This window comes from Mobula hypostoma, chromosome 2 (assembly GCF_963921235.1).
Source record: "Mobula hypostoma chromosome 2, sMobHyp1.1, whole genome shotgun sequence".
Lineage (NCBI taxonomy): Eukaryota > Metazoa > Chordata > Chondrichthyes > Myliobatiformes > Myliobatidae > Mobula > Mobula hypostoma.
Genome location: NC_086098.1, coordinates 155,680,256 through 155,707,577, shown reverse-complemented (window position 1 = coordinate 155,707,577; position 27,322 = coordinate 155,680,256). Strand labels below are relative to the sequence as shown.

The 27,322-nt window shown below is 43.8% G+C and overlaps 1 pseudogene; it reads left to right on the top strand.

Moving 5' to 3' along the window:
- Positions 1–185: 185 nt before the first annotated feature.
- The window catches only part of LOC134357573 (uncharacterized), a 30,282-nt pseudogene continuing 3,145 nt past the window's right edge, over positions 186–27,322 (top strand).

Here is a 27,322-nt window from a genome sequence, read left to right as displayed (position 1 = left end):
CTAACTACTTGAAATTAATTTGAGACAGGAAAACATTAGCAACTTGTGATTGCTGTCAATGTGCCATTCTGTTTGAACTGATTTGCATAAACAGGGAAAACGCGCTGACACCTCGTCACAGGATTCGTAAGCGAGCTGAAAGATTGAGACGCCACTTAACTGCGGCACCCTGTGTGAGCCTTACAATGTCTTGGTGGGTTCGTGTGGTCAGTACGCTGGTGTTCACTGCAATATGTGAGTACTTTCTATGGATATTATATTGAATCTCGAATACCATTCAATAATATTCTACTCGCACTTCTGGTATTACTCGAATATTAATCTCGGCACATTGTTTCTTCCTTCTGAATGTTTCCAGATATCAACGCGGAAATTGCAGTGAATCAGCCACTTTCGAAATCCACGTCTCCGGGGCAGAACGTGCAAATACCCTGCACCTTGTCTGGAACCTCTTTAGGAAGTAGCACTGTTTCCTGGTACCAGCAGATTCCCGGAAAAGTTCCTCGGTATCTGTTCTACTATTATTCGGGGAGCAGCGTTAACAGAGGCTCCGGAGTTCCGAACCGTTTCGGCGGCTCGATATCAGGCAACACGGCAACATTGACAATATCGAGCGTCCAGTCGGAGGATGCGGCAGACTATTACTGTGCTATGTGGAAATCAGATGTTTACATCTTCGGCAAAGGAACGAGGCTGGCAATTGGCAGTAAGTAAAATATCAATTCAATGCGCTTAGCTTCTTGGTACTTACCTGAACAAGAATTAAATTTGTGTCGTCTCATGGTTGCTTTGAAACAAAAGGTGGCATTTTTCAAATATCCAACCACGAGTAACGCACCTTTGACTATTTAGTTGAACATGCGCGCCTGAAGCGCTAAATGCCCCTCTGTTTTTTTTTAATTGGCGCTGGCTTTGTAGAAGATGAACTGATAATTGTTCAACCAGGTGTAGAATTAGTCCAAACGTTATTAAATGAGCTTAATCCTGCATTGCCGAATTTTGACTACATCAATGATTTTGTTGGGGGATCCACCTTTGCTTTGACACCACTTGCTGCTGATGCCCATCAGAACCATAGGATAACTGCTAGCCACTGATCACTGAACCCTTGAGGGTTCTTTAAAATCATTAACTTGAATAGATGAAGAAAGATAGATGATGAAGGCGATTGGTTCCAAAGCAAGAAGCTATAATCTTTATGAAATTTCCACAGTATCTGGTTAGCTCCGTCTCGCTGAACATTTGTTAACTGATTTTTTTAATCATCCGACACCCTGCGCAAGTTATTTGTTTGTCTCCTTACATTTCCTAAAAATAACAGAACTGCTACCATATTTACAACCTGGCACATGGATGATGATAAACACGGCAGTTAATGGAAATCCTTTAAGTGCAGGAGAAACCGAATGGCAACAACAACGGATCAATTAGTCCATCAATTCTAGGGAAACTCATTGAGATGTTACTGAGTAGACTAACTGCTAGATTAATCGTTGTATATTTAACTGTTTCGCATCGCCTGTTTGAGATGTTAAAGGTATGTATTAAACCGCCAAGAGATAGTAAAACAATCCTTGAGTGTTTTGCTGTTTAGAATTAAATTTGCATTTGATTGAAATCTGAAACAAACTTGCGCCATGTAACACCACAACAAAGTTCGAAAATTAGCACGTAGATACTAGAACGCAAATTTATTAGCAGACATCTTATAGTATTTTATGTTTTCAGCTGTTGGTATTACTTCTGTCTTACTTTGCAATGTCAATATGTGGAAATATAGAAGACAGTCTTTTCTGCCAATTGTGAAACTGAAATTGTGTGGTAATTTAAAATGCGTGTGGAAATAAACCTTCAAGACAACCAGAACTTTATCGTAGGTTTTGAAGACATGCGTCGCTCAATGATCGGAGAGTTATATTGGCGAGTGTTAGGGCCTTGTGCTTTGGTACTTGGTAGTGTCAAACCATGCCCGGTAGGTGAAAGGGTAAAGGCCAGACAAAGAGTGGCCCATTGGACATGCAGGATCCGGGGTTCAGTTCAGAGCTAACAACCATGGCAGGTCAAAGTTTGTTGCGGAAATAGCAGTGAAGAATCCTTCTATATCTGTTTGCGATGGCTTTTATAGGCAGAGATTGAGGATCTTTATTGCTGACCTATACGACAGCGAAATAACGGCCATTAAGTCAGTGGAATTAATCTATCATTCAAGTTGTCATTGCACCAAAAATGGAACCATGGAACAGCGAGCGTGTCAACTTTACACGAGAAATGACTTAAAAATATGAAAAGTTAACCACGTTGAGCAATATTCGGAGCCATATCAGATGAATACCACCTCTTTACCACGTAGGTCGTGAACATTGTAGGAAAGTGGTTTCCTCACTGGTGAGTGTCAGAAGAAAGATCCGCTACACTCCACAAACCAGATTTGAATTACTTTCTTCCAGCGGAAAAATAATATTTCCGAAACAAAGCGTATAAGGTTCAACATGTATGTTAAACTTTCCAAAAGTCATTTACTATACAAGCAGCCTGTAATTTAATATTACGCAAAGCGAACGCTGTATTCGGATGGCTAAGATGCATTAAATATACTATTCCAGGGATTCCCAACCTGGGGTCTACACATCCCTCTGCTAATGGCAGGGGTCCATGGCATAAAAAGGTTGAGAACCCCCTGTACTAATCCCCGAGTGTAAGCAAAACATGAATTAGACTTCTGTCTCTTGTCATGATGACTGAAGATTTGAATGAAGAGAATCTGTCTAAGGTAGAAGTAGGGACAGTTGGCTTAGGTGCCAATGGAAGCCAAAATTCTTAGTCAGATATAACCTCAGATTTTTAGTCAACCTGAATCTAATAATGCAATGCTTGGGAAACCAATTAAAACCCGGGCCGAGATCGTTCATTTTACGACACTGCACATATTCCGCCCAGGGTCACAAAAACAGTTATCACGTGAGATTTCAGCTGGCATTTTTTTTCAAGGCCAATTTAACATATTGAAACAGGAAAACGGAAGAGAGGTATTTGTTCATCAAGGTGAATAAATGCATGAAGTACCAAATGTATTTTAAAGCAAAGGTATGTTTTAACAGAAACGATTTCTCAACCTGTACTAAACTGGCACCTTGTTTTAAACAGATCCTCGGAGCCCCGCCGTCACCGTCCTCCGGCCGTCAACGGAAGAAATCACGGGAAAGGGCACAGCGACACTGGTGTGTTTGGTGAGCCGTTTCAATCCAGGCGCTGTGAACATTGAGTGGACCGTGGACAGACGTACGAAAAGCGATGGCGTTGAATCGAGCCTTGTCCGGCAGGACACGGACAACAGTTCAGTGTGAGCAGTTACCTGACTCTGCCAGCCTCAGAATGGAACTCACACGAGCGTTACTCCTGTGTGGTTAAACACGAGGCTCTAGCAAACCCGTTTGAGGCAACGGTCGAGAGATCCAGCTGCATCTAAGAAGATATTTCAAAATTAATCGAGATGAAAATCTTATTTTCTCCGTCTTTTTCTTCAATAAAAAATATTTTGAAATATTATTATTTTGCAGATAATTATTTGAGCTCAGAGTCGTCATTTAACTTTTATCAGTTTCAAAATGTCATTCCATTAGATTGGTAGCATTGTTAAGTGTATCTCCAATGGTAATTAATCTCAGTTAAATGCATCCCCAGATGTTTATCAAAATGATTCTGGCCTGAAGATTGCATTCTTGATTCTTGACCGACTGCTGATAATTTCGTGCAGAGCTACCCAATAACATTAACGATCCAGTCTGATTTGCAACATGGTTTCATGACTTTTCTTTCAAGTGCAGAATAAAACAAAAATATAATTTAAATCTCCCTTTAAAGATATTGTCTGTGTGTACTCACAGACACACAGTCATCTGTCATGAAGGAACGCATTCAATTAATGACGATTGACAAATATAGACGGGGCGGAATTGGTGGGTCTGGGACGATCCTCAGATTGTGTGAAGTGCAGCAGATTTTCTTTTCAGAATAAGTGCGTGTTTATGTGAATTAATATATTGCGCCCATATTCTAGGGCACTGAAATCAAAGGGAGACAATGCCATCGATATACATAAAAACCATTTTCGGCTTGACAAGTGAGATGCCGAGCTGATGGTTGTAGTCTTCAAATAATAGGTTTGGGTATTCGGGGCTGAAAAAAAAGATAATATTCTTTTCAGGGTGTACCTTTAATCTGTAGTTTCTTTAGAAATTTTATCGGTGCCCAAGTAGATTGCGATCGAAATATCTTTAAGAGATTCAAGGGAGTCGAGACATGACAGGAGACCGGAAATCTGGTCAGACTGCTTCTAATGTTATTCTTTCGTATGTGCACAACTCGAACTTTCTAAAAAGTATAACACGTGATAGTTATTTTACATTGGAGTATTTTTAAAAAATCTCAATTTTAATTTCATTTAAACTGAAGGAGCAAGTTAATATTTTCTGACCCAGAAGAATAAAGTAAAACAACCATGGTTATCAAGCTCTTCGTTTTCAATTCCAGTGAAATACACGAACTGTATATACCCACCTGAGAGCAAATTGGAACTGTAACTGCCAGTTCATTCAAACGCTCAAAACGTATAGGTACAGTTCTCGAACACTACTGCACAGAAGAAGGCACTTTGGTCCATATGAACTGTGCTGAACTATTACGCGGACTGGCATCAGACCATTGTTCTCCATGCTGTCCCATCCATGCACCTATCCAAATTACTCTTAAATGTTAAAATAGATCCCCCACCCAATCCTTTCGTTGGAAGCTCCTTCCGCACTCCCACCACACTCCAGGTAAAGACATTCCCCTCATGTTAAAATTTATCTTTTAATCTTTCACCCATAACCCATGATCTCTAGTTCTAATTTCATCCAGCCTTAGTGGAAAAGCCCAGCTTGCATTTACCCTCTCCATGCCTCTTGTTACGTACCCCGTATCTGGGTTGACAAACCAGCAGAAATGGATCACTCAGTTGGAGTCTGGACTACTAGAACTAAGAAAGTTTTATTAAAGAAACAAGTAACACAGTACTCTAATCAAAAGGATAATAAATGCAACAGTTCAGCAATGATAAACACACATGTACACAGAATTAAGATAACAGGATCAGTCAAGCTCTATCGTCGTCTAGGGCAAATGACCAGTTTCAAAGTGACGCAAAGTTCAGTTCAATTGAATTCAGTTCAGTTCGCAGTAATCACTGCCGTGGGAGATGGTCACTGTGGGGGAAGGAGAGAGAGAGCAAAAACGAATGAATATTCAAACGGCTCCACACAGACCTTCGATATTCTTCGCAATCAGCTTTCGGGCGAACCCTTTGTGATGTCATCTGAGGTCACCGAACGTGACCCCTCCGTTTTCCAGATACGATCGTTTCTCTGCGGTGAACCTGGCACCCAGGAAAGGGTGGACACACGCCAGGTTCCCGTTGATCGTGTATTTCCACCCTGTGCGTCTATGGCTTGGTCCCGCGACCAGCCCTCCAAAACTTCCCACCGACTTATGGGAGGCGCACCGCTTCCAGGGTCTCGTTACCTCGTGGTGTCGTGTGTGTCTTGCCTTAGCGAACCTGTCCCTTTTTATCCCCCTGCTGGGGTATCGCCTGTCCATCACTTCAAACAGTTCAGGGTTCAAAGGGGGAGCCGATCTTGACAGCTCTCCTTCCGTTAAACTCTCCCGTTCCTTCATTAACATCTCCAAATGCTGCTCCATTGTTTTCCTTATCTCTCTTTCTCCTGAAGACAGGTGGCCGACCAACTGCTGATCCCACTGGTGCCAGCACAGGCCAGCTAACATCTTAATTTATGTGTATTCTCGTCACACTCTCTTAATTTTGTATACCTCCATCAAAACGTCACTCATTCTCCTTTGCTCCAGGGAATACAGTCCGAATCTATTCAACTATTCCGTATAATTCAGGTTAAGTGTCAGTAACATTCTTGTAAATTTTCTCTGCATTCTTTCAATCTTATTGATATCGTTCCTGTGGGCGGGTGACTAGAACAACATACAATACTCCAAATAAGGCTTCGCGACCGTCTTAAGCAACTCGAGGTTTCATCCCAACTCTTGTGCACAATATTTACTTTGATCTGCGAAGGCCAATATGCCAAAAGCTCTCTTTAGGCCCTATTTACCTACGGCGATACTTTGAAGACATGATGGACCTGCATTCCTTCTGTTCTACCGTACTCCTCAGTGCCCTGCCTCTCACCGTGTAAGTCCAACCTGGTTTGCCCTCCCAAAGTGCAATAATAACCATCTGCCTTTTTTCAGCCCATTTTTCCATCTTCTCCAGATCCCGCTACAAGCTTTAATGGCCTTACTCGCGCCCACTACGTTCCCAATCTCGGTGTTATCTACAAATTTGATGACCTAGTTTAGCATATCATGATTCAGATCATTGATATAGATGATAAACAACAACGGGCATAATACCCATCCCTGAGGTACACCACTGGCCACAGGCCTCCACTCAGAGAGGCAAACATCTAGTAGCACTCTCTGGCGAGGCCAATATCTAATCCAGATTTCTACCTTATACTGAATGCCAAACGACTTAACCTTCATGACAACCTTCATTAACATTCATTACAGGGCCCAGTCATCGGCATTGCTCTATATAGTCCATGTAGCCAATATCCTCTGCTTTTCCTTCATCAACCCTTTTGATTACGTTCTCGAAAAACTCTAAAAGATTGGTTGGACATGTCCCAGCACGCACAAATACATGTTGACTATTCCTAATCATTCTCTGTTTTTCTACAAATGCCTTTATATTTGATCCATTAGAATCCGTTACGATAACCTACACAGTAGTAACATAGAAACATAGAAAACCGACAGCACAATGCAGGCCCTTCAGCCCACAATGCTGTGCCGATCATGTACTTACTTTATAAATTACCTAGGGTTTCCCATAGCCCCCTATTTTTCTATGCTCCATGTACCTATCCAGGAGTATCTTAAAAGACCCTATCGTATCCACCTCCACTATCGTCGCCGGCAGCCCATTCCACGCATTCACTTCGCGCTGCGTAAAAAACACTTCCCCCTGACAACTTCCCCTCTGTACCTACTTCCATGCACCTTAAAATTGTGCCCTCTCGTGTTAGCTATTTCAGCCCTGGGAAAAACTTCTGACTATCGACACGTTCAATGCCTCTCATCATTTTATACACCTCGATCAGGTCACCTCTCGTCCACCGCCACTTCAAGGAGAAAAGGCCGAGTTCACTGAAGCTATTCTGATAAGGTATGTCCCTAATCCAGGCAACATCCTTATAGATCTCCTTTGCACCCTTTCTACAGTTTCCACATTCTTCCTGTAGTGAGGTGACCAGAACTGAGCCTTGTACTCCAAGTGGAGTCTGACCATGGTCCTATAAAATTACCTGTGGGCTCTTAAACTCAATCCCACGGTTGATGAAGGCCAATGCACCGTACGCCTTCTTACCCACAGAGTTAACCTGAGCAGTAGCTTTGAGTGTCCTATGGAGTCGGTCCCCAAGATCCCTCTGATCCTCCACACTGCCAAGAGTCTTACCATTAATATCATATTCTGCCATCATATTTGGCATACCAAAATGAACCACCTCACACTTACCTGGGTTGAACTCCGGTATAATTGTTAACTCAAACTCCAATGTTAATTAATCTCAGTTAAATGCATCCCCATATGTTTATCAAAAGGATTCTGGTCTGAAGATTTTATTCTTGATTCTTGCCAGACTGCTGATAATTTCGAGCAGCGCTACCCAGTAACATTCACGACCCAGGCCGATTTGCAATATATTTTTAAGACTTTTCTTTCGAGTACAGAATAAAATAAAAATAAAATTTAATCTCTCTTTAATGATATTGCCTTGTTGCAAAAATCAGCAATGAAAGGTGTGTGATATCATTTAAAAATATGTATTGCGATTTGATAGTTCATGCACCCACATGTAAGCGCACAGACATGTAGACACAAACACACAATCATCTGTCAGGTAGGAACTCATTCAACGGAGGATGATTGATAAATAAATACGGGGCGAATTTGGTGGGTTTGGGACGATACTAAGTTTGTTTGAAATGCAGCAGATTTTTTTTCAGAATACGTGCATTTACATGTGAATGAATATATCGGGCCTATATTCTATGGTATTTAGCTCAAAGGCAGGCAATGCCATTGAAATATATAAAAATCTTTGTTGGCTTGATAGGTTGGATGCCGAGCCGAATCCCGCATGTTTTCTGTGGAGGGCTGAAGATTGTAGTGTTCAGATAATAGGTTTGGGTATTCAGGACTGAAAAAAAAAAGTTGATATTCTTATCTCGATGCAACTTTAATCCTTCAGTTTCTTTGGAAATTTTATCGATGCCGAAGTAGAGTGCGATCGAAAGACATATCAGAGATTCAAGGGAGTCGACGTTAAATTTTATTTAAACCGAAGGAGTAAGTTAGTATTTTCTGCCCCAGAAGAATAAAAAAGCCGTGATTACCAAGCCCTTCCTTTTCGATTCCAGTGAAATACATGAACTGTTCATTCCCAGCTGAGAGCAAATTGGAACCATAACTGTGAGTGTTTTCAAGCGTCCAAAACGTATAGATACAGTTATAGAACACTACTGCACAGAAGCAGGCCCTTCGGCCCATCTAAACCTTGTTGAACTATTACGGGGAATAGTCACCAGGTCATTGTTCTAGATACTCTCCCATCCAAATATCTATCAAAACTCTTGTACTCAATGTTTACTTTGAGCTACGAAGTCCAATATGCCAAAAGCTCCCTTTACGGCCCTATTTACCGTCGATGACACTTTGAAGAAATTACGGATCTGCTTTCCTTTTGTACTACCGTACTCCACAGTGCCCTACAGCTCATCGTGTATGTGTTACCCGGGTTGTTCTCTCAAAGTGCAACACCTCACATCGTCTGCAATAATCACCATCTGGCATTTTCAACCTATTTTCCCAGCTGTTCCAGAACCCACTTAAATGGCCTTACTCGCTGTTCCTATGTCCCCAATCTTGCGGTTTCCCACACATTTCATGACCTAGTTTACCGCATTATGATTCGGATCATTGATAAAGATGACAAACAACAACCGACATAACACCCATCCCCGAGGTACCCCACTGGGCACAGGCCTCCACTCAGAGAGGCAAACATCGACTACCACTCTCTGGCTTTTCCAGCGAAGCCGATGTCTAATCCAGATTACTACCTGATACTGAATGACAAGCGACCTAACCTTCATCACAACCTCCCATATGGGGCCTAGTCATCGGCCTTGCTGTAGTCCATAATAACGCTCTCGAAAAATTCTTTAAGACTGGTTGGACGTGACCCACCACGCACACATCCATATTGACTATTCCTAATTATTCTCTGTTTTTCTCCAAGTGCCTATAAATCTGACCCTTGAAATCCAGTACAATAACCTGCCTACAACTACCGTCAGGCTCACCTGCCTGTAATTGCCAATCTTATACTTGGAGAGTTTCTTGAACAACGAAACAACATTACCCTCAGCTAAGGCTATGGACCTTTAAACTATGTTTGTTAGGTCCCCGAAACTTTCTGCACCAGCCTCCCACAAGGTCCGAGAAAACTTTTTAACCCCTGGGGATATATCCACCCAACGTTGCCTCAAAACAGTAAAAACCTCCTCCTCTGTAATCCTTTTATGTCCATGAACAAATTGCTGTTTTGCCTAACTCTGAGTCCGTCTCCCGATTAAATACAGATATTAAAAAAAAACACTTATGATCTGCCTAAACTCTTTCGGCTTCATGGCCACTCTGGTCGGAAAGAGCACCAATTAGTCGCTTGCTATCCTCTTACTCTTAATATACATGTAGAAACTCTAGGGATTTCCTATGCTTTGCCTGATAGAGCAACTTCATGCCTCCTTTAGCCATTCTAATTTCCTTTTTAAGTGCTCTCTTATGCTCTTTCGAAATATATTTCTTAGACTTCAAGTCATTTACATACATCACAAACAACAGAGGTCGCAGCTCAGATCCCCGCGTAAATCCACTAATTACAGACTCCGGCGAGGATGAGTCCTCTCAACCACTACCCCCTGTATTCTTTGCGCAAGTAGCTCCTGAATACAAGCAGCCAATTCGCCACGGTCTCCATGATTCCTAATCTTCCAGATTAGGTTTCCCATGAGGGACTTTGTCAAAAGCCTTACAAAAATCCATGCAACCAACATCTACTGCCCTACCCTCATCAATCTCTCTCGTAACTTTGTCAAAAAACTCAATCAAGTTGGCAAGGCACGACCTGCCACGTACAAAGGCATATTGGCTTTCCCTAGTTATTGTGTAAGTTTCCAAATGCTCATATATCTTATCCCTAAGCGTTTCCTCCTTCAATTTTCTGCAACAGACGAGAGACTCTCTGGTCTATGGTGCTGAGGATTTTCCCTTGTTCCCTCTTAAAAAGAGGCACCTCATGAGCCACTCATGCGTAAATCAGTTGCTACTCGCCAGATCTCTGGACGTCGCCGGTGGCTAGAAAGGACACGAAGATACTGGTCAAGGCCCCAACCAGCTCGTTTCCTGACTCCTTCAATAACCAGTAGTAACTCCCAACCTGGGAACCTATATACCTTTATACTCATTAGTTGGCCCAGCCCTTCCTTCTCCTTAACCTCTACATGTCCTGACGTATTTAGACAGTCAACACTGTATTATCTTGAAAAGATGGTTTCCTTTTTGAGATCTTGCATACATGTAATATTGCGTTCCACCTTCACTAATTTACACGTCATATTCTTACGGCAATGAATGTTAGATGTTAGAAATCCAAAGCAAAAACAGAACATGCTGGAGACGCGGTTCAAGCAGCATCTGTGGAAGAAGAAACAGAGTTTGCTTTACTGATCCCCCACCAGCCATCAGGATATTCTGATCAATTGAATTGTCAGCAATGCCTCTTCTTACACATAGGCTACCTGCCCTGCAGAGTATTCCCTATATTCCCTACATTTTCTGTGTTTAAGTTTAGCTGCACCTTAACTGTTCCGAGCATGCCCTTCGGCATTTCGCAATGAAAAGCAGTGCATTTTTTTTTCGGCAACATGCCATTGGTATTTATACATTGCAGGGACACGCTAATCTTGAGGAAGATCTGCGAAGGAATTCCTATTTATACACGTGACCGTGCATAATCTAAGCACTTGTATTCACTTACCCTTCTCCTTGCCCGTGTCTCCCGGGAATCGGGGTAGCGTAGCAGTTAGCGCAACACTACAACAACAGTTCGGACTTCACTTTTGGCGCTGTGTGTGGGAGGTTGTTCGTTCTTCTCGTCAACCGCGTCAGTTTCTTCCGGGTGCTCCGGTTTCCTCCCCCAGTTCAAAGACGTTCCCGTTACTAGGTTAATTGGTCATCGTAATTTTCCTGGGATTAGGCTAGTTTGAAATAGGTAGGTTGCTCGACAGTGTGGCTCGTTGGACCAGAAGGGCCTGTTCCGTGCTGTATCTCTCAATAAATAAAAACCTGTGGTTGACCACCTTTCCCTTGATGGGGTGCGCCATTCGTTTTCCATTCATCCTATGCCGGACATTTACTTTGTTCTCTCTGGCCTCCCTATCCTCTATACTTCAATCATTTATACTTTCTAATGAAAGGGTATTGAGATAAAATGTTAAGGGTTATACGGAAAGCTGTCTGCCTTGTTCAGCATTTCTTGCTGTGTTTAATTATTTTTCGACGATGTGCAATTGGTATTTCTTTCTAATGTGCGCATTTTCAAACTTTGAGATCTTGAAAAATATCTGCATACCGGCCAGTTCTCGTTGGAGAACCAAATGCAATTCTGCAAGAACCTGTAGCAGGACCGAAAGGACGTCACCCAGCATTACACTGTAGAATGTGCCTTGTATCCTGGGCCAGGTTCACCCCTTCAAAACATTGGGGTCACCATTGTTTGTGGGGTGTAGGGAAAAGATGAGTTGTATATAGGGAAAAGATGAGTTGTATAAAGGTAAATAAAATCTGCTCAAATATGGTTTATTTTCATTTATTGTTTTAACTATTCGTTTGTTTGTTGTTTCAGGAACTAATTTTAATTAAAACGTTAGTTTATTTGTTTAGTAGCATGCTCCAATTTTAATATATCTTACAAATATGTCAATTACTTTAATCGCAGGGCATTCGCGAATGTATTAACGATAACTGGGAGTCGGCTTCCTGAAAGCCGAAATGCCAGGACAACAGACCTTCAGGAAGACAAATGTTATTTAACCCTTTCTCATTGCAGAACTTGCGTACTCTAATGGTGACGTCATTGTATGGTGTAGGCATCGCTGCTTAAAAAGACCATCAGACATCTGGCCCAATGGAGGGATTCAGATTTCAGCAAAAACCTGGAAGGATTTCATCAGGCTATCCAGAATCGCCATTTGTGAAGAAATTGCGTAGTCTGGCCCTGTTTTCTCTAAACTTTCCGAGGATGAGGGGAGATCTCGATGAAATTTAAAATTCCAGCAGATCTTAACGTGCTTCATGAAGAGAAGATACTTTCTTAGATGAGGAGTCCACAACCATGGCTCCAGTCTCAGATTAGGCGTTTGTAACTGGGAACACAAGTGAGAAGGGATCGCGGCCTTTGCCGGAATTCCGACTTAGGGGCGCTCCGTCATGTTCCCAGAAATGGCATCTTGGCACAGCCTGCTCCTCACGCACGCACACGCACTTAATGTGCTCTCGATGGTGTAATTCAGCAGCCTTTGGAGGCATTGTCATTAGATTCCTTCATAAAATCACGGATTTCTCAATATTAAGGCAAAGGGCAGGAACATGTTGCCGAGATCGAATATCAACCAGTACTGGATGAATGTCTGAACGCGTTAGGGGGACAAAATGCCCTATTACTTTTCCCAGCTTTATGGCTAATAACCGATACAACCAGGGTACGGCATCAATTGCCCCTCCTCTGGTTTAATTCAACAGCTAGCACGCAAGATATACAGGATGCAAGAACAATATAATTTTAATTTTCGTAACAAAAGATTCTAGGTTACATTTACAAAGTGAGAGTTTTTTATTCCGCCATAATGTAAAGTACGACTGTGGGAAAGCCGCTCGCAAATAAGAGGAAACAATCGTGGAACCCCACAAGTGTACTTTTCTTGTCAGTTCCATCGGAGGCGGTCAGTGTGAGATAGCTGCTGAGGGTGTAGGTCTGGTAGGTATCCCGGACGGCTCGGGTTGTCTGTACACCAGACCACATCATTGCAGTCCATTTCTCAGGACACCTACACCGGTCCAGGGGAAAGGTTGTTGACTAGTCACATCAGAGTCGTCATCTGTCCTTCAGTCGGGTGTGGAAGAACAGCAATCGAGGGGCAGGATAATTTCCACCTGGAATGACAAAGAAATGTCCATATTAAAGAACGATAGCAAATCGTGAGTCAGTCGTTTAATACTGGGTGGCTTGACCTGCGGCCTCTCAGATGGCAAGTTGCGGGTTCAAGTCCCACACTGAAGACGGTTGAAAAACGTGGACTGACATTGTAGAACGGTGCCGAATGCGTGTTAAACAATCGGCATTAGGTACATGCGGTGACAGTACACGACCTTTGGGGCTGTTATTGTCAAGAGCAGCAGGAGCGAGAGAGATTATTCCTCTGGACAATATGTATAACCGTAATTTTTTTTTTAAAAAAAAGAACAATTAACTGGCTGCATTCCAATTACTCAGAACTTCCCGTGACAGAATTGGCTGCGCAGTTGCAGTTACAATTCGAATGAATATATATATATATAAATAAATGAATGAATGGATGAATGAATGAATGAATGAATGAATGTATATTTATTTATTTATTTATTTATTTATTAATATGACCTAATATTTATTTTAACGTGGATTACCAGTTGCACAGAAACTATCAGCTTCACACAGAGATGTCGTCACCTAAATGCTTGACTATACAAGAAGACTAGAGGACGCTCTGCTGCATGGGTTTTAACAAAATGACCCTGGATACCTAAGCAAACATGGAGCGCTACTCGAGCACTTCCCAATTCGCGCCTGATCACAGAGACAAGCATTCGCTATTCTTCAGCCTTCCACCTTCAGCTCCCTTCCTATCCCATGCTATGAACCCAGAAAAGAAGGGTATTCAACAATCACCCTCTATGTCCATCCCTGCGATAAGGGCCACCTTTGCAGTGGGGTGAAGTGAGGTCTTCCGTCGGTCATAGTCGACCATGGATATTGCATCCTAGCTGTCTAAATACGCAAGCCTGTGCAATACGATATGAAGAACAAGCTGTTGCCCATTTAGCAAGCTCCCCCTCTCCACGCATCTGGTGAACCCAAATGAACGGCAGCGTCGCAGGAGTTGCCAGTCAACAGTGAACTCAATGTAGGACTGCCGTAGGGACTCCAGCTCCGGATTGTTCCCTCGGAGTTTACTCCGAGGCCTTCCCGATGTGTGGGTATAGCCGCAAGGAGGCGAGGGATTGAGATCGGGGTTTTCTTTCTCCGAGATTAACTGCCAATCACGGCTAATGAGCCCCATCTGTTCGAAACGACCAGTGCAGTAGCTGATCGATAAATCATTTATCACTGCATTGCGATCAACTCCCGAATTCTTCGGCGCACTTCGGCTATACCGATAAAGGGGTCCGCTTGAGCTGGACCCATTCACCTGCATTTTCCCCTTATCTCTTTAAACATTTCCTATCTGTGGATATCTCCAAACGGATTTTAAACTCCGTAATTTTTGCAGGGCCTACCCCTTCCTCTGGCAGGTATTTCCACATCGTCAGCACCTTTGTGATGAAAACTTATCCATAGTTCATCTTTGATATTCTCCTCTCACCTTAAGCCTATCCACTCCACTCTTCGGCTCCGTGTTAATGGGAAATGCACTTTGACCTTTCACCCTATATATTCCCGTCACGATTTAGTAAGGCTCTATAATATCAATACCGGCCTACATGCGTAAAAGGAAATCGATCTGAAATTACCCCAGTCTTTCATTATAATTCAAGACGTCCATTCCATGAGGTCAACTACTACCATGCCCACGTCAACCATTTTGGTGACATCTTCAAGACAGCCATGTAAATTCGGGAACAACAGGAATTCTGCAGATGCTGGAAATTCAAGCAACACACATCAAAGTTGCTGGTGAACGCAGCAGGCCAGGCAGCATCTCTAGGAAGAGGTACAGTCGACGGCTTCAGGCCGAGACCCTTCGTCCTGATGAAGGGTCTCAGCCTGAAACGTCGACTGTACCTCTTCCTAGAGATGCTGCCTAGCCTGCTGCGTTCACCAGCAACTTTGGTATGTAAATTCGGGAGCCGTGACTTCTCACGCACAAAGCCACTTTACTCTTCTAAGCATTCCTTGCCTTTCCATATGCATATAGATGCTGTCTCGCAGAATTACCTGCAGTAACTTTCCTAGCGGCACAACGGCATCAGACCCAGGCAATGAACAAGCGACTATGAGGAAGCAGTGTGCATGTGGCAAAATCTGCAAGAACGATCGCGGCTTGAAGATCCACCAAGCAAGGATGAAGTGTTTGGTGGGAGCAGGAGCAGGTGTCTAACCTGGTGACACGAAGGAGGTGCCAGGCCTGGAGTCACGCCATAGTGCCCGGAACCTTCAAGTGTTGCAACTAATCCCTCTAAAATCAAGTCGAACAGGAATCGGATCAAATGGCCTGCAGCTAACATGACTTCAGTGTGGAAGCAGTTTAATGAAGATATCAACCAAATTCTGGAGGCAACGGCGAAGGGAGGGGTCGATAGGTAGCTGATAGCCATGACAACAATCATTGTCAGCAATGCAGCTGAACGGTTCGGAGAAGAGGAGAAGGAAGGCTCCGAAACACCTTACTCGAGGAACCAAAGAGCATTGAGGATCCACAACATCAGGCAGGAAATGAAAGCGCTGAAGTCCCAATACAAGGAGGCAGACGAAGAGGAGCGCATTGGCTTGGCCCGGCTGATGTGCATACTACGAAAGAAGATCAAGGCCCTCCGCCGGCAGAGTAGCATCGGAGGCGGCGGCGTGAAAGGGCCCTAAAACGTGCTGCCTTTATCGCCAACCCCTTCAAGTTCACCCAGGAGTTGCTGGGGGAGAAGCGCTGTGGGAAACTGGTCTGTTCGCAGGAAGACATAGATCAACATCTGAAGAAGATATATAATGATCCTGAAAGAAAGCAGGAGTTGGGAGAGTGCGACATCCTAATAGATCCACCTGAACCAGATGTGCAGTTCAACATGTCAGAGATGCAGCTAAAGGAAGTCAGAGAGGTCGTCCGCAAAGCAAGGGCAAGCTCGGCTCCAGGACCGAGCAACACCTCGTACAAAGTGTACAAGAACTGCCCCAAACTCCTGCTGCGTCTGTGGAAGATCCTGGGAATCTTCTGGAGAAGGGGGAAGATCCGAGAACAGTGGAAAGAGGCTGAAGGGGTGTGGATCCCGAAGGAGGAAAATGCCACCCAGATAGATCAGTTTCGCATCATCTCCCTGCTGTGTGTCGAGGCAAAGATCTTCTTCAGTGCCGTTTCTAATCGGCTGTGCACCTACCTAGCAAAGAACACCTATATTGATACACCAGTCGAGAAGGGTGGCATTTCAGGGATGCCGGGCTGTCCGGAGCACATCAGTGTGGTGACACAGCTCATCAGGGAGGCCAGAGAGAACAAGGGCAACCTGTCAGTGTTGTGGCTTTATCTGGCAAATGCATATGGCGCCATTCCGCAAAGCTTCAGTGTAGCTCACACTGACCAAATATCACGTCCGCAGCAGAATCAGAAACCTTATCTTTGATTATTACAGCAACTTCAGGATGAGGGTCTCTTCAGGAGCAATTATATCAAGCTGGCACTAGGTGGAGATCGGCATCATCACAGGGTGCACTATCTCAGTGACACTGTTCTCCCTAGCCATGAACATGCTCACTAAGTCTGCTGAACCAGAGTGCAGAGGACCCAGAATGAATTCCGCTCAATGGCAGCCACCTATCAGGGCATTCATGGATGACCTCACAGTCACCACAGAATCAGTCCCAGGCTGCCGGTGGATTCTGCCGGGACTCGAAAAGCTGGTGGAGTGGGCCCGGATGCGTTTCAAACCAGCCAAATCAAGATCGCTGGTGCTGAGGAAAGGGAAGGTGGAGAACAAGTTCCGGTTCAGCATCGCAGGCACAGCCATCCCAACCATCACAGAAAAGCCGGTCAAGAGCTTAGGCAAAATTTTTGACAGCTCTTTAAGGGACACGATATCCATTCAGGCGACCTGCACCGCGTTGGATGGCTGGCTGAAATCTGTGGACAAGTCTAGCCTACCTGGGAAGTTTAAAGCCTGGGTGCATCAGCATGGCATTCTTCCGAGAATCCTGTAGCCCCTTCTCGTCTCCGCAGTTCCGACCTCGATAGTCAAAACCTTAGAGAAGCGGGTTAGCAACCACCTCAGGAGATGTCTGGGGCTGCCAAAGAGCCTGAGCAGCATCGCACTCTATGGACACCACAATAAACTGCAACTGCCCTTCAAATCCTTGGAGGAAGAATTCAATGTAACAAGAGCCAGAGAAGTGCTACAGTATAGGGACTCAAGTGACCCGAAGGTGGCAAGAGCAGGGATCCAAGTAAGTACTGGCAGGAAATGGAGGGCGGAGGAAGCTGTCAGGAAGCAGAGGCAAGGCTGTGACACAAGAGGCTGGTGGGAGTGTCACACGAGGCTGAGCTGGGCTAGGATCCTTTCCAACTCCCCAAATGGACACCAGAGGGAAGGAAAGGCGTCGCCTAGTTGAGGAGGAGATGAGAGCAATAGTGGAGGAGACGAAAACCTGCAAGGTGGTGGGAATGAAGCAACAGGGAATTTGGACAAGATGGGAGAATGCGGTTGAGAGGAAAGTAACCTGGGCTGATCTTTGGAAAGCCGAACCACACCGCATCCAATTTCTCATCCAGGCAGTGTACGATGTGCTTCCAAGCCCATCAAACCTGCACACATGGGGCAAGGCAGAGTCATCTGCGTGCCCACTGTCCTCTAAGCGAGGAACGCTGGAGCACATCTTCAGCGGCTGCGCAAGGGCACTAAGTGAGGGACGGTACCGATGGAGGCATGATCAGGTTCTGAGGACCATAGCTGAAGCCATCAGCGCAGGAGTTGAGTGTGCGAAGCGGTCCTGACCCTCCAAGCAGACCATTGCCTTTGTCAAAGCTGGGAAGCAGCCAATATACGCCAAAAGAACATCGGCAGAAGAAGAAAGAAGATCGGGACTGGCAGCTGTTGGTGGACCTCGAACGGCAGCTGAAGATCCCCAACCATATCGTAGCCACCACCCTGCGACCAGACATTGTCCTAGTGTCTGAGTCTACTAAGCAAGTGGTGCTGCTGGAGCTGACAGTCCCATGGGAAGATCGCTTGGAAGAGGCCTTTGAAAGGAAGCTGTGCAAGTACGCAGGACTGGTCAGCAACTGTCAGCAGGCTGGATGGAGAGCGAGGTGCCTCCCAGTGGAGATTGGTTGGAGGGGATTCGCAGCCCGTTCCTTATCTAGAGCCTTCAGTAATTTAGGCATCGAGGGAGAGAGGAAGAGGAGAGTCATCCGCAGTACCACCGATGCGGCAGAGAGGGCCTCGAGATGGCTGTGGCTCAAAAGAGGGGAACTATGGAGTCATAAGTAGCTGGCCATCTGGACACAAGCTGGGGTCTGATCAGCCCCGGCTGGATCACCTGGAGGAGGGTGTGTGATGTTGAAAGACCCGAAACCTCCGATGATTCCAGGAACATCACTAAAGATATGCCCAGAGGCATCAGTAGATATTGGAAGGACAAACCAACGTAGAACATACAGGGTTAGTGGTAAGGCACTGAGGAGTGCAGTGGAACAGAGGGATCTGGGAATATAGATACAAAATTCCCTAAAAGTAGCGTCACAGGTAGATAGGTTCGTAAAGCGAGCTTTTGGTACATTGGCCTTTTTTTAATCAAAGTATTGAGTATAAGAGCTGGAATGTTATGATGAGGTTGTATAAGGCATTGGTGAGGCCGAATCTAGAGTATTGTGTTCAGTTTTGGTCACCAAATTACAGGAAGGACATAAATAAGGTTGAAAGAGTGCAGAGAAGGTTTACAAGGATGTTGCCGGGACTTGAGAAACTCAGTTACAGAGAAAGGTTGAATAGGTTAGGACTTTATTCCCTGGAGCGTAGAAGAATGAGGGGAGATTTGATAATGGTATATAAAATTATGATGGGTATAGATAGAGTGGATGCAAGCAGGCTTTTTCCACTGAGGCAAGGGGAGAAAAAAACCAGAGGACATGGGTTAAGGGTGAGGGGGGAAAGTTTAAAGGGAACATTGGGGGGGAGGCTTCTTCACACAGAGAGTGGTGGGAGTATGGAATGAGCTGCCAGACGAGGTGGTAAATGCGGGTTCTTTTTTAGCATTTAAGAATAAATTGGACAGATACATGGATGGGAGGTGTATGGAGGGATATGGTCCGTGTGCAGGTCAGTGGGACTAGGCAGAAAATGGTTTGGCACAGCCAAGAAGGGCCAAAAGACCTGTTTCTGTGCTATAGTTTCTATGGTTTCTATGGTTTCTATATGTACACAGCCACCAGTATTGTTAGGCTCGCCAGGCTGTAATTCCGTATCTTATCCTTAAAGTTTCACTTAAATAAAGATGCAACATCAGCCAAATTTAGATTTCCAAACCATACCTTGAAACAGAGAGACACAGAAAACCTACAACACAGTACAGGCACTTCGGCCCACGAAGCTGTGCCGAACATATCCTTACTTTAGAACTACCTAGGCTTACCCACAGCCCTTTATTTTTCTAAGCTCCATGTACCTATCTAGGAGTCTCTTAAAAGACCCTATCATTTCCGCCTCCACCGTCGCCGGCAGGCTATTCCACGTAGTCACCACTCTCTGTGTAACAAACCTACCCATGACATCTCCTCTGTACCTACTTTCAAGCACGTTAAAACTGTGTCCTCTCGTGCTATCCATTTCAGTCCTGGCAAAAAGCCTTCGACTATCCACATGATCAATGCTTCTCATTATCGTGTCAGCTTCTCATTATCTTGTACACCTGTGGTTAACGAAGATACAAAAGTCTCTGCAAAGGAACCAGCAAACTGCACCCAAGCTTGCTACATGTCTTGGGATACAGATAGCAAGATCCCGGGATTTATTCACCGTTATCCTCTTCAAAAACGTAAACAGCGATTTTACATAATATCATTACCTTTCAAGTCAACACTGTGTTCGTCCTTGAGTTTACCCGCTTCCATGACTTTTCCTCTTTAAAGTAGAATAGAAGCATTCATTTAGGTCCTCCTTTGTTTCGGCAATCAAATTAATTGCAAAGTGGACATTTTCTCTCCCTAGCTGCTTTTTTTTTCTTCTTTATATATTTAAAGAATCTCTTATGATCAATTTACCGGTCAAGATGTCTTCTGTCCCATTTCGCTCCCGATTTCGTCATTAACTGGACTCCAGCAGTCCTTATTTTCCCAACAGTTTTTGCTACATCCCGGCTGGCTATTCATTTCTCTTCAGCCGACCTCTATCTCCATCCATCAGTTACGGCTCCTACCTACCTTGCCGTTCACTGCTATATTGGCCCTGAATTCTCTGTATTTCATTTTCAAAAGCTTCCGACTTGCCTAACTTCACTATACCTGCTAACGCCTTCTCCGAATTGATCTTTGAGAGTTTTGGTCTAATCCCATCAAATTTTGCTTTGCCCCAATTTCGGCCTTGAAATTGAGAACTAACCGTGTCTCTTTTTGAAAACTCCTGCAAAATCTAATAGAATTGTGGTGACAGGCTCCAAGCGGCCCCCACCAGACGCTTGCCAAGTCTCACTTCCTAAGAGGAAGTCGATTCTGATGCTGGAATCGAAACAATGGGTCTCTTTAACTAAATTCTATATTTAGTTTTAGGATACGGTGCTACTGCAGAACTCTCATCATCTGTTGAAGATTGGTACTCACTAACGGGCAGTGTAGCAGTTTTTCTTTCTATCTACCTTGTGCTGTCCTGGCCCTGTCAGTGTTTATCGCGACATTGTAAGTGAAATGTCTTTGTTTTTAACTCACCATACTCGTATCCTTGCAGTATGTGAAAGGAAAATGTACAGAAATGAATTTACTATTGCAAACTCGAGGAGATAATAATTGGAGAAAGTAAAGGTGATTTACACCGTACCTAATTTGTGCACTAACTTATTCCGTGGCCTTTGAAACATTTACAAAATAGTACGTCAAGAATCAGATGTGAACTAAATTACCCTCCACACAACTCTGTCAAATACTCCCAGGTCAGGAAAAGCATGGTTTAGCTATTGGAAAATAACCCGAAACGTGCTGCATCGATTACTGTGGAAACATATCGATTATATGAAGTTGAGGAGGAATGTGTCAGCCATGCAACCCTATGCATCAGTTAATGTCTCCAAATAATAGCCCGAATCCAGTAATTTACCCTTTCAAGACAACTTGGATGATTGCTGCCAATGCAAATTAGTTTATTGCAAATGATTAAATGTTCCTTCAGGCTACTTTGATTAATGTTACTGTAACAACAAATAGACTTCGCATCATGTACGTTTTTTTTTCCAATGTTCGCAGGGTTTATGTCACCTGTACCACAGCAATCTATGGTGAGGTGAAACAATCCTCCGTGGAAACGATCGTTTCTGTTGTTCATCATCCCGGTACATGATAGAAGACTCGCTCCATCTGGTAACAACGATGTACTTATTTCCATTAGAGTTGTGTGCCGAAAGTTTAAGTGCAGCTGTTGCTTTCAAGTTAATATCATCCGGTGTTTTGTTAACGTGCATATAGATGGATTTAATTTGCAAGCAACAAATCTCAGTGGTTTTCTGTTTGGAATAGCGACCACGCGATGGCGATATCTTATTCGGAAAGAGTTCTGCCGCTTATCTATTGATAGAATAAGTTCGCGCGCTGACTCGCTTTCTTATGTAAAAATCTGTTGCAAAGAGGACATGAACTTCTAGGGTTCGGAAATGGTCCTTTAAATTCTGTGTTGTTTTGTGATATTTGGGTAGCTGCTGGTTGTCAGATTCCAATTCTGGGGCCCGACAGGAATTGAGAGATATGCTGGAGGAACTCGGGATGCCTGGCATAATCTATTCTAACTGTCCCTTTCAATTTCATTGTGTTAAACGTCCTCTCTTCTTATGCCCCTGAAAATGACACAGAACTGTAGAGTTTGTTCTCCTATTCTCTGAGGAATAAGGGAAGCACTTAAAAATAGGATAACAACACTCACGGCTTAAATACTTGATCTAAAATTCGTTATCCTGCTAATAGCTCTTCACGTCCCGAATTACATACTTATAAATTTACTATGTTCGATGGTTTGAATATTATTAAGACCTAAGAATTTCTTTCCCTGTTCACTTTTTCTCCCTGATCTGTGAGACAAATGAAATTAAAACGTTCAGTTCCAGAATGTCTGTTTAATTCATATAGACACATCATCAGCTTTATTTGCACTGTTGTATGACGTGGGCGGTCATGCCATTATCCATGAAATGATTATTCTTCACAATTTTTGAACAGAAGTGGTTGCCATTGCTTTCTCCTGGGCAGTATCTTTACAAGTCGGGTGAACACAGCCATTGTCAATACTCTTCAGTGATTGTCTGCCTGGCGTCAGTGGTCACATAACCAGGACTTGTGATATGCATCATTTGCTCATACGACCATCCACCGCCTGCTCGCCTGCTTCACGTGACACTGATCGTGGGGTTAAGCAGGAACGTACGTTACCTTAGCGTGACCTGCAGGTTAGCGGTGGGATGGAGCGCCTCACATCCCCTTTGGTGAAGACGTATCTTCACCCCGCCACAGCTACGTACATTATATGGTATAAGGCACCTGTGGTTACATGTAAATGTAGCTCCCCATGTTGACCAAAGGTTCGCAGAGTTTATAGTGAACCACCCTCGGCACCAACTGAATCATTTGATTTATTTTTAATTATTCATAACACGCAAAAAGCTCTCTGGTTGATACAATACAATTCTCAATTTTCCTTCTGAATATCTTCAGTAAAGAGAGTGATTCGGGTGCTGCTGGAAAATAAGCTTTTCAAAATCATTGCAAACCCTTTACATCTGTTTCGCAGTGAGTTTTCTAAAAATGTACAGGCAAGTGGCTTGGACTTTATTAACAACCCTACAGATCCATTAATAATTCCCAATATTTTTTCTAGTCTCCTGCTATCAAAAATCTCGGACACACCATCTTAAAAAAGGGTGTAAGCTTCGCGTATAGTGTGCAAACTGTCGGGACAAGAAGAGAAGTTCTTTATCTAAAATACATTGGCGAAATACACAACTCGAAACCAAATGTTGTCTGCCTAACAACATGAAAATAATTTAATACAGGAAAAAGTTGGCAACTTGTGATTGGTGTCAATGTGCCATTCTGTTTGAACTGATTTGCATAAATAGGGAACACGCAGTGCCACCTCGTCACAGGATTCATAAGCGAGCTGAAAGGTTGAGACGCCACTTAACCGCCGCACCTTGTGTGAGCTTCACTCAATTAATTACAATGTCTTGCTGGGTATATGTGGTCAGTACGCTGGTTTTCACTGCAATTTGTGAGTATTTTCTATGGACATTATATTGAATCTCGAACACCATTCAATGATATTTTTCTCGCACTTCTGGTATTACTCTAATATTAATCTCGGTACATTGTTTCTTCCCTCTGAACTTTTCCAGATATCAACGCGGAAGTTGCACTGAATCAGCCACCTTCGAAATCCACATCCCCGGGGCAGAACGTTCAAATACCCTGCACCTTGTCTGGAACCTCTTTAGGAAGTAGCAATATTTACTGGTACCAGCAGGTTCCCGGAAAAGTTCCTCGGTATCTGTTCACCTATTATTCGGGGAGCAGCATTTACCGAGGCTCCGGAGTTCCGAACCGTTTCGGCGGCTCAGTATCAGGCAACACGGCAACATTGACAATATCGAGCGTCCAGTCGGAGGATGCGGCAGACTATTACTGTGCTCTGTGGAAATCAGATGTTTGCACCTTCGGCAAAGGAACGAGGCTGGGAGTCGGCAGTAAGTAAAATATCAAATCAATGCGTTTGGCCTTTTGATACTTACGTGAACAATAATTACAATTGTGTCGTCTAAGAGTGGCTTCGAAACAAATAGTGGCATTTTTCAAATATCCAGCCACGATACGCGGTGTATCGAAAGTATAGGCAAGTATGCAGAGGGGATGGAGTGGCGTTATTGGTAAGAAATGATATTAAATCATTAGAAAGAGGTGACATAGGATCGGAAGGTGCAGAACCTTTATGGGTTGAGCTAAGAAATCGCACGGGTAAAAGGACACTGATGGCAGTTATATACAGGACTCCTAACAGCTGCAGTGATGTGGATTACAAATTACAACAGGAAATAGAAAAGGCTTGCCAGAAGGGCAGTATTATGATAATTGTGGGGGATTTTAACATGCGAGCGGATTGGGAAAATCAGGTCGGCGGAGGAACTGAACGAGTATTTTGCATCAGTCTTCACTGAGGAAGACAGCAGTATACCGGACACTCAAGGGTGGCAGGGAAGAGAAGTGTGCGCAGTCACAATTACGACAGAGAAAGTTCTCAGGAAGCTGAATAGTCTGAGGGTAGATAAATCTCCCGGACCAGATGGAAAGCACCCTCGTGTTCTGAAGGAAGTAGTTGTGGAGATTGCGGAGGCATTAGCAATGATCTTTCAAAAGTCAATAGATTCTGGCATGGTTCCGGAGGACTGGAAGATTGCAAATGTCACTCCGCTATTTAAGAAGGGGGCAAGGAACCAAAAAAAAATTATAGACCTGTTAGTTTGACATTGGTGGTTGAGAAGTTATTGGAGTCGATTGTCAAGGATGTGGTTACGGAGTTTCTGGAGGCATATGACAAGATAGGCAGAACTCAGCATGGTTTTCTTAAAGGAAAATCGTGCCTGACAAACCTATTACAATTTTTTGAGGAAATTACAAGTAGGCTAGACAAGGGAGATGCAGTGGATGTTCTGCATTTGGATTTTCAGAAGGTCTTTAACAAACTGCCGTACATGAGGCTGCTTAACAAGATAAGAGCCCATGGAATTACAGGAAAGTTACATACGTGGATAGAGCGTTGGCTGATTGGCAGGAAACAGAGAGTGGGAATAAAGGGATCCTATTCTGGTTGGCTGCCGGTTACCAGTGGTGTTGCACAAGGGTCCGTGTTGGGGGCGCTTCTTTTTACGTTGTACATCAACGATTTGGATTATGGAATAAATAGCTTTGTGGCTAAATTTGCTGATGATACAAAGATAGGTGGAGGGTCTGGTAGTGCTGCGGAAACGGAGAGTCTGCAGAGTGACTTCGATAGATTGGGAGAATGGGCAAAGAAGTGGCAAATGAAATACAATGTTGGAAAGTGTATGGTTATGCACCTTGGTAGAAGAAATAAACGGGAACACTGTTATTTAAATGGGAAGAGAATTCAAAGTTCTGAGATGCAACGGGACTTGGGAGTCCTCGTACAGGATACCCTTAAGGTTAACCTCCAGGTTGAGTCAGTGGTGAAATAGGCGAACGCAATGTTGGCATTCATTTCTAGAGGAATAGAGTATAGGAGCAGGGATGTGATGTTGAGGCTCTATAAAACACTGGTAAGACGTCACTTAGAGTACTGTGTGCAGTTTGGGGCTCCTTATTTAAGAAAATATGTGCTATCGTTGGAGAGGGTTCAGAGAAGATTCACTGGAATTATTCCGGGAATGAGAGGGTTAAGACATGAGGAACGTTTGACAGCTCTTGGTCTGTACTCCTTGGAGTTTAGAAGAATGAGGGGGGACCTCATAAAAACGTTTTGAATTTTGAAAGGCATGGACAGAGTGGATGTAGCAAGGTTGTTTCCCATGACGGGGGAGTTTAGTACGAGAGGGCATGATTTAAGGATTGAAGGACGCCCATTCAGAATAGGGATACGAATATTTTTTTTTTAGCCAGGGGGTGGTGAATCTGTGGAATTTGTTGCCACGGGCGGCAGTAGAGGTCAAGTCATTGGGTGCATTTAAGGCAGAGATTGATAGATATCTGAGTAGCCAGGGCATCAAAGGTTATGGTGAGAAGGCGGGGGAGTGGGACTAAACGGGATAATGGATCAGCTCATGATAAAATAGCGGAGCAGACTCGATGGGCCGAATGGCCGCTTTCTGTTCCTTTGTCTTATGGTCTTATGGAGTAACGGTCCTTTGACAATTTAATTGAACTCGCGCGCCCGAAGCGCCAAATGCCCCTGTGTTGTTTCTTTAGTTTGACCTGGCTTTGTAGAAGCCGAACTAATAATTGCCAAACCAGGTGAAGAATTGTTTCGATCGATAGTAAATAAGTATAATCCTGAATTCCCGAATTTTGGTTGCATCTATGATTCTGTTGGTGGATGCTTCTTTGCTGATGACACCATTTTGTGCTGGTGCCCCTCAGAACCCTAATCTATCTGCTAGCTACTGATTACTGGACCGTGGAGGGTTCTTTAAAAAACATAATCTTGCATAGATTAAGAAAGATAGATGACGAAGGCGATTGGCTCCAATGCAATAAGCTATAATCATTCTCAAATTTTCCGCAGTATCTGGTTATCTCCGGCACGCTGAAAAAATGAGTTTTTAAAAATCATTCGCCACCCTGCTCAAGTTGTTCATGTGTCTCCTTACATTTTCCAAAGCAATAACAAAACTCGTACCATATTTGCCATCAGAGAGATGGATGACGATAACACGGCAGTTAATGCGAATTCTTTAAGTGCTCAGAGAAATAGAATATCCTACTTACAAATCTCTTACTAAATCTTCTTTCAGTTAGTCCTGACGAAGGGTCTCGGCCCGAAATGTCGACTGTGCCTCTTCCTATAGATGCTGCCTGGCCTGCTGTATTCACCAGCAATTTTTGTGTGTGTTGCTTGAAATTCCAGCATCTGCAGATTTCCTGGTGTTTGCGTTTTTAAACTCACTACTGCGAAGCCTCTTCCGGTGTTGCCTACACTGAAGAAATTTAAGTGTTCTCTTCCAGGGGAGATTAGTGAAACTATCTCTCACTGCTCCCCATCTATAATTTCTTCGGCCCTTCAACTTTTCGACCACAGTTTGACTCAGACTCGCTATTACAGCCATAAATCCTTTCTTGGTCATCTCTTAACTCCATCCCTCCCCCTCCTGTCTTCTATCATTTCGGATCTCCCCCTCCCTCTCCAACTTTCAAATCTCTTACTATCTCTTCT